This window comes from Schistocerca americana, chromosome 2 (genome assembly GCF_021461395.2).
Source record: "Schistocerca americana isolate TAMUIC-IGC-003095 chromosome 2, iqSchAmer2.1, whole genome shotgun sequence".
NCBI classification, from domain to species: domain Eukaryota; kingdom Metazoa; phylum Arthropoda; class Insecta; order Orthoptera; family Acrididae; genus Schistocerca; species Schistocerca americana.
Genome location: NC_060120.1, coordinates 579,812,595 through 579,819,854, shown reverse-complemented (window position 1 = coordinate 579,819,854; position 7,260 = coordinate 579,812,595). Strand labels below are relative to the sequence as shown.

Sequence of the window (7,260 nt, the reverse complement as noted above, 5' to 3'; positions counted from 1 at the left end):
CTTATGAGCTGGGAGCCACACAAGTAAATATTTAGATAATTAATAAATAAAATGGCCGTAATTGAAATTAATATGTTAAGAAATTTTTAACCTGCAAACGAGATAAATGCGTGCACAAAAGCCTGCATTAATTCTGTTGCAGAACGTCGAATGGTAACTTCAAATTTACACTGTTTGCTTATTCTGAATAACAAGCAGAAGATAAATTCTGAAACGTATGCTTTTTGTATACTTACTTATAGTTTCCCCACTACAACTGTTACAGAACGTATCAAAAGTTTGTCGGATATGTTTATCACAATGATGTGACAGATGAAGGTAATTAAGAGTGCATCCGGTGAGAGGCAGGGGAGGCCATTTGCTTGCCCTGTTTCCGTCCGTCCTCAGAAAAACAAAACCGTCACAAATTGTTATCTCATCCTACCCTACCAAAGAGACAGACGTATCCACTGAGCATCAGTATCAGAAAGCCAGAACATGTGAGGGATATGGACCAGTGGCAAGTGTGAGCAGAATAGTGAAATCTCAAAGCCGTTTCGTCATTCACCGCCAGGCTAACATGAGCTGCCACCCCCTTCCCTGCGGCTGAGATCCTGGGTACATTTTCAAGGAAACTGCTGCTAACGAAATGCCGATAGATTCAAGTCCAGAGCGTATTCAGTATATTTCACTGTCCTGTCCTTTTCTTCCAATTTTGAAACAAACAGGAGAATGAACAGTGAGCGATAACAGATTTCAGTATTGGGAATGTTATGAATGGTTCCGACCTGTTATGCAGGTCATCTGAAGACAATGTGTCTTATTCATCAAGATTTAGCAAACTTTCTACGTTGCACGATATCGAGCTATGATTCCTCGGAACTAACGACATCTGAAGGCTAAGGATAACTTTCCTCATTTCGAAAGCCCTTCAAAGGTAACTCAGTCCTATTCAGCACTAGTGTGTCCTAATGTTTGATGAAAAAGCAAGTGCAAACTTAATTTATTTAACCATCTTCGTTGAACCTTTTCCGTGTAGTACCATATCCTACGATCTTTCTGTAAACAAAACCTGAAACTGGAGAGGCGTGGAGGAATGACCTCTATGGTGGGTGGTGGATCTGGGTTGTCAGCAGTCAGGAAGCCAATAGTTCACCACTCAGGGCGGGGCTGCGGTGGAGCGTCGGATGGATGCCTGCTTGTTGACCGATGTTATGACATGAAATCAGCATTATAAGCATTTTATTTCACAGCAACTGTCGCGACGATGCTGTGAGGTACCAACAGCCCCATGTCGCAAGCAGTGCCCGTTCGGTGAACTGGTGCAGCCATTAGCAAGTAGCCTGTTGTCACGACAGCTGGTGGCATCGCTAGGCCGATGAAATGGTAACGATGTAGCTATTCGGCAAAGGGGCTATCGCAAGTAGCGGGCAGCAGCTGCAGCCCGCCCACGGCTACAAGAGGCAGAGCCTGATGGGGCAGCAATTTAACTGTAGCGTACCTCTTCATTATTTAACTCACATTTCCGGAAAGAAGCGTAAAGCTTAAGTTGTTGTTTCAGAAACTTTACACTGTTGTTTTTGTTTACACACAGTTGCGTATAGGCCAAATTTGTGGAATCATATTTTCGTGTTTATCTGTAATTTAACTGACTTATTCTCAATAAACTATTACGTTTATCATGAGTGAAAAGTATTTGCTGTAGAATTGTTAGCTCGGGGCTTTGGTGTGACGGTTGCTGTAGTTTTTTCCATGTGGGTGACTGTAGTGGCATGGGAATAGGGGAAGTAAATGAGAGTCATCAATGGTTTTATAGGATATGTAGTAGAGACAGGAAGATACTAGAACAGTAGGGGAGAATTGCCGCCCTTCAGGCTGAGTTAGGCAAGGCCAGGGGAGATCTTGACAGGTTAAGGAGGGAGAAGGGTAAAGAGAGGTGGGAAGTGGCAACAGGCAACAGGAGGAACAGACCTAGAACTTTGTCTGACAGCTTCGTGGTGAATGTGGGAAATAGATTTGACCTGTTGCTTCAGTTAGAAGCTGGTGAGCCTCAAGCAGTTGCAGGTGTAGACAGTGCACAACAAACTTTCAGTAGCAAATTGAAAAGTAAGAAAGGGGGGAATTCAGTTAACAGAAAGAAAATGTTGTTGTTAGGTAGTTGCCATGGAAGAGGTGTTGGCCAACTTTTGCAGGATGAACTAGGATCAGAATATCAGGTCACCAATTTTTTGAAACCTATTGCTGATCTGGAGCAGGTGCAGAGGATTTAGGATCACTTTGCAAAGATTTCACTAAGGAGGACACCATGGTTATAGTGGGTGGGCCACGTAAAAATTTGACAGAGATCCTGGGTACAATCTAGAGTGTGATCTGGCAAAGGTTGCATCAGCATCGAATCATACTAGTGTTGAGTTTGTATCTGTTCTTGGGCGCCATGACCAACCTCATTTGAACTCTTCTGTCAAGAGAGTTAATTTGGAGTTAGAACGGTTGCTAATGTCGGGTGCAAGGTCACACATTGTTGTGGTTCCTGTTGATTCTCTCAGCAGGTGGGATTATACTACGCATTGCCTTCACCTCAACAGGAAAGGGAAGCGTAAACTGGCTGGGAAAATAGCAGGAAAGTTAAAGGGGGGAGACACTGTCATGAGTGATAAAATACCAGTGGTTATAGGTTTCAGAAAAAAATCTTTTTTAGGGTAGGGAGGACAGAAAGCAACCAAATTTTTAGAGAGGTTAGGACTGAGACATACTTTCAGTTTGAGGAAGAAACCAAAAAATATAATTCTAGCTTATTACATCAGCATAAACAGCTATTGGTTAAGAATTTTCAACAGTCAGCAGATATTTCAACACTACCCAATTTTAACTCACTCAACGTGAAATGTGAGCAATCTTTATTGCATCAAAATATTCAAGTACTGAGAAATAAAATTAATGAATTAATTATCTGCATAGATGAATTTGAGTCCCAAACCCAGCTGACATAATCTGCCTCTCTGAACATCATATCATGTGACCATTGGTATAGAACTTTTAAGTGTTACAGGGTTTAGGTTAGCATCTCACTTTTGTAGAGCAGAAATGGAGAAAGGAGGAGTTTCCAGAATGAGATTTTCACTCTTCAGTGGAGTGTGCGCTGATATGAAACTTCCTGGCAGATTAAAACTGTGTCCCAACCGAGACTCGAACTCGGGACCTTTGCCTTTCGCGGGCAAGTGCTCTACCAACTGAGCTACCGAAGCACGACTCACGCCCGGTACTCACAGCTTTACTTCTGCCAGTACCTCGTCTCCTACCTTCCAAACTTTACAGAAGCTCTTCTGCGAACCTTGCAGAACTAGCACTCCTGAAAGAAAGGATACTGTGGAGACATGGCTTAGCCACAGCCTGGGGGATGTTTCCAGAATGAGATTTTCACTCTGCAGCGGAGTGTGCGCTGATATGAAACTTCCTGCCAGATTAAAACTGTGTGCCCGACCGAGACCCGACCTCGGGACCTTTGCCTTTCGCGGGCAAGTGCTCTACCATCTGAGCTACCGAAGCACAGTCTCGGTCGGGCACACAGTTTTAATCTGGCAGGAAGTTTCATATCAGCGCACACTCCGCTGCAGAGTGAAAATCTCAATCTGGAAACATCCCCCAGGCTGTGGCTAAGCCATGTCTCCGCAATATCCTTTCTTTCAGGAGTGCTAGTTCTGCAAGGTTCGCAGGAGAGCTTCTGTAAAGTTTGGAAGGTAGGAGACAAGATACTGGCAGAAGTACAGCTATGAGACCGGGCGGGAGTCGTGCTTCGGTAGCTCAGATGGTAGAGCACTTGCCCACAAAAGGCAAAGGTCCCGAGTTCGAGTCTCGGTCGGGCACACAGTTTTAATCTGCCAGGAAGTTTCAAAGGAGGAGTTGCCACATTCATCAGGAACTGTCATAAATTTAAGAACATAGACATTCATAAATTTGGTTAGAACAGTATATGGAAGCATGTGCAACAGAAGTAGAATTTCACAAACAACCCTTCATAATATTAAGTGTATATCGAGCACATGCAGGTAACTTTAATCTGTTCATAAACTGCCTTGAAGCTGTACTGGCCCATTTAACAACCAAAAACAAAGAAATCGTGGTTTCTGGTGATTTCAGTGTAGATTTCCTTAAAGACTCTCCCAATAAGAACTTATTTGAGTTAGTAACACTATCATTCAACTTAATTCCCACTGTGAAGTTCCCAAATAGGGTAGCCAATTGCTCACAGCCAGCCATTGATAATACCTTTATAGAAAAGTCCAATGAACAAAATTATATTACAAAACCAATAGTCAATGGCCTCCCAGACCATGACATGCAGTTCCTTCTGTTAAATGTTAATCCTGAACAGGATATAACATCTGTAAAATCTGACCTCAAGAGGGTAATCAATAAGCCAAAAATGGATTATTTTAGGACACTCCTCAGAGACATTCACTGGACTGATGTTTACAGTGCTCTAGGCATGAATGAAAAATATAACACTTTTGCTAATAAGGTGCTTACCTTATTTGAACACTGTTTTCCCTCAAAACTAACAAAGGTTAGAACAAAGATGACAAAGAAGCAATGGATTACTCAAGGAGTAGAGGTATCTTGTAAAACAAAAAGGAAACTGTATCTGTTAATCCGAAACAGTTCTGATGTTGATTTGCACATTGCAAGAAATACTGCAAAATATTAAAGACTGTAATACGAACATCAAAGCAAATATATTGCAAGGAAAAGACAGTCAAATAACAAAATAAAGACAATATGGGATATAGTGAAGGAGGAGACCAGTAGAACCAGACATGAAGGGGGACAAATAGCATTAAAAGTAAATGATTCTTTGGTGACAGATGTGTATAGTGTTGCAGAAGTTTTTAACAAACATTTTATAACTGTTACTGAAAAGATGGGGTTGTCAGGTTCTGTAGATTCTGCTATGGAATACCTCAGACCAGACATTTCAAGTAACTTCCATAATATGAATTGGACCCTCACTACCCCAGCAGAAATAATGTCCACCATAAAATCTTTAAAATCAAAAACATCTAGTGGGTATGATAAAATATCAACATAGTTAATTAAAGTATGTGATTGTGAGTTAAGCAACATATTAAGCTATCTGTGTAACCAGTCGTTTATCAGTGGAATATTTCCTAAATGGTTTAATATGCTGAAGTTAAGCCGCTGTTTAAGAAGGGAGGGAAAAAAAAGCATCAATTTTCTGTCTAATTTCACTTTTGCCAGCATTCTCAAAAATTTTAGAAAAAGTAATGTACAGTCAACTTTATAGCCATATTATCTCAAATAACATACTCTTAAAGTCGCAGTTCGGATTTCTAAAGGGTTCTGACATCGAGAAGGCTATCTACGCTTACAGTGAAAATGTGCTTAATTCGTTAGACAAAAAATGTAGTCAACTGGTATATTTTGTGATCTGTCAAAGGCATTTGACTGTGTAAATCACAATATCCTTTTAAGTAAATTAGAATATTATAGTGGAACAGGAAATGCTGCAAAATGGTTCAAATCTTATATCTCTGGTAGGAAACAAAGGGTGTTATTAGGAAAGAGACATGTATTAAGCTATCAGGCATCATGAAACTGGGAACTAATTACATATGGGGTCCCACAAGGTTCCATTTTAGGGCCCTTACTTTTTTTGTGTATATGAATGACCATTCATCAGTGACATTACTAGATGCCAAGTTTGTTTTGTTTGCCGATGATACAAACATTGCAATAAATAGAAAATGAAGTGTAGTCTTAGAAAGATCGCCTAGTAAAATATTTGTGGACATTAATCACTGGTTCCTAGCCAATTCTTTGTCACCAACATTCGAAAAAACACACTACATGCACTTCAGAATTAGTAAGGGGTGTGCCACGAGTATATGCCTAGCGTACGATGACAAGCAGATAGAAGAAGTGGACAGTGTTAAATTCTTGGGATTACAGCTTGATAATAAAGTAAACGGGGAGGAGCACACCACACAACTGCTTAAGTGTTTTAACAAATCTCTATTTGCAATGCGAATTGTGTCAGACATAGGGGATATAAATCTGGCATATTATGCTTACTTTCATCCATAGTGTCATATGAGATTTTTTTGGGGTAATTCATCAAGCTAAGCTAAAGTTTCCCTGGCACAGAAACGTGCAGTAAGAGTTATAAGTGGTGTGAACTCAAGAACATCCTGCAGAAGCCTGTTTAGGGAACTAGGGATAGTAACTACTGCTTCATTAATGAAATTTGTCATTAAAAATATATAACTTTTTCAAACCAACAGCTCAATTCACGGAATCAATACTAGGAATAAGAATAATCTTCACAAGTATTTAGTCACTTACTCTTGTACAAAAAGATGTGCATTATTCAGGAGCACACATTTTCAATAACTTGCTTGCCAGCAGCCATAAAAAGCTTAGCAACCAATGAAGTTCAGTTTAAGAGAAACCTAAAGGATTTATTGGTGGCCAACTCCTTCTACTCCATTGATGAATTTCTCAGTAGAACCAACTGATTTCTATATATATACATGCATATAAGTACAATCTAACTTCTGCACCATTTGAGTGCAGCAATGTGTTCATTGTAAATAAGTATTGTAGTAGTTCTATTATATGTTTATTACCTTATAAATAATTTTTTTTATTTTAAATTCAGTGCATTAGTGTCTGTAAAATGATTCTTTCATATAGTGTTCATTAAAAAAAATAACGATCATTCCACTTGGGACCTGCGGAAGGTACATTAGCTTATTTGTTTCAGTTGTAAATATTTCTCATGTATTATTGTTTTTCTGACATGTTCTACATCCTGGAGGACCTCCTCACTACGGATCAATTGGAATGAAAGTATATCTAATCTAATCTCATGTCGACTCTAAAACCAGTGTACACCTCCCCTCGAAGCCGGTGGCTGTGAAACTGCATCCACCTGTCTATAAATGAGGACTATTTGTACACGTTTGGCTCATCCCTGTTTTGCCAAGGCATCGATTCCTGTTAAGTAATTCACAACAGAGTCGCAGCTCGGACGTGTAGCAACCAGATCACCAATGCCTTAGAACCTTTGCCTTTCTGTTGTTTACGACTGCAGTCGTCCTGCTGGGACAAGCTATGTGGTGACTAGCTGGACACTGTGGAGACAGTTTGTTGTATTAGCAGGTCGCTCCTGAAGTAAGATTTCGGCCGACGTGGTCTGACCCGCTTTCGCGAGTCTCTTGCATTAACAATGGGAGAGTCTTTATTTTATCCAGCCAAATAAAA

At 40.2% G+C, this 7,260-nt stretch overlaps 1 non-coding gene across 1 annotated transcript; it reads right to left on the bottom strand.

Moving 5' to 3' along the window:
- Positions 1 to 3,150: 3,150 nt before the first annotated feature.
- Positions 3,151 to 3,224, bottom strand: Trnas-cga. The gene has a single exon. It is a non-coding gene; the product is annotated as a tRNA-Ser (tRNA).
- Between the last annotated feature and the right edge of the window lie 4,036 nt (positions 3,225 to 7,260).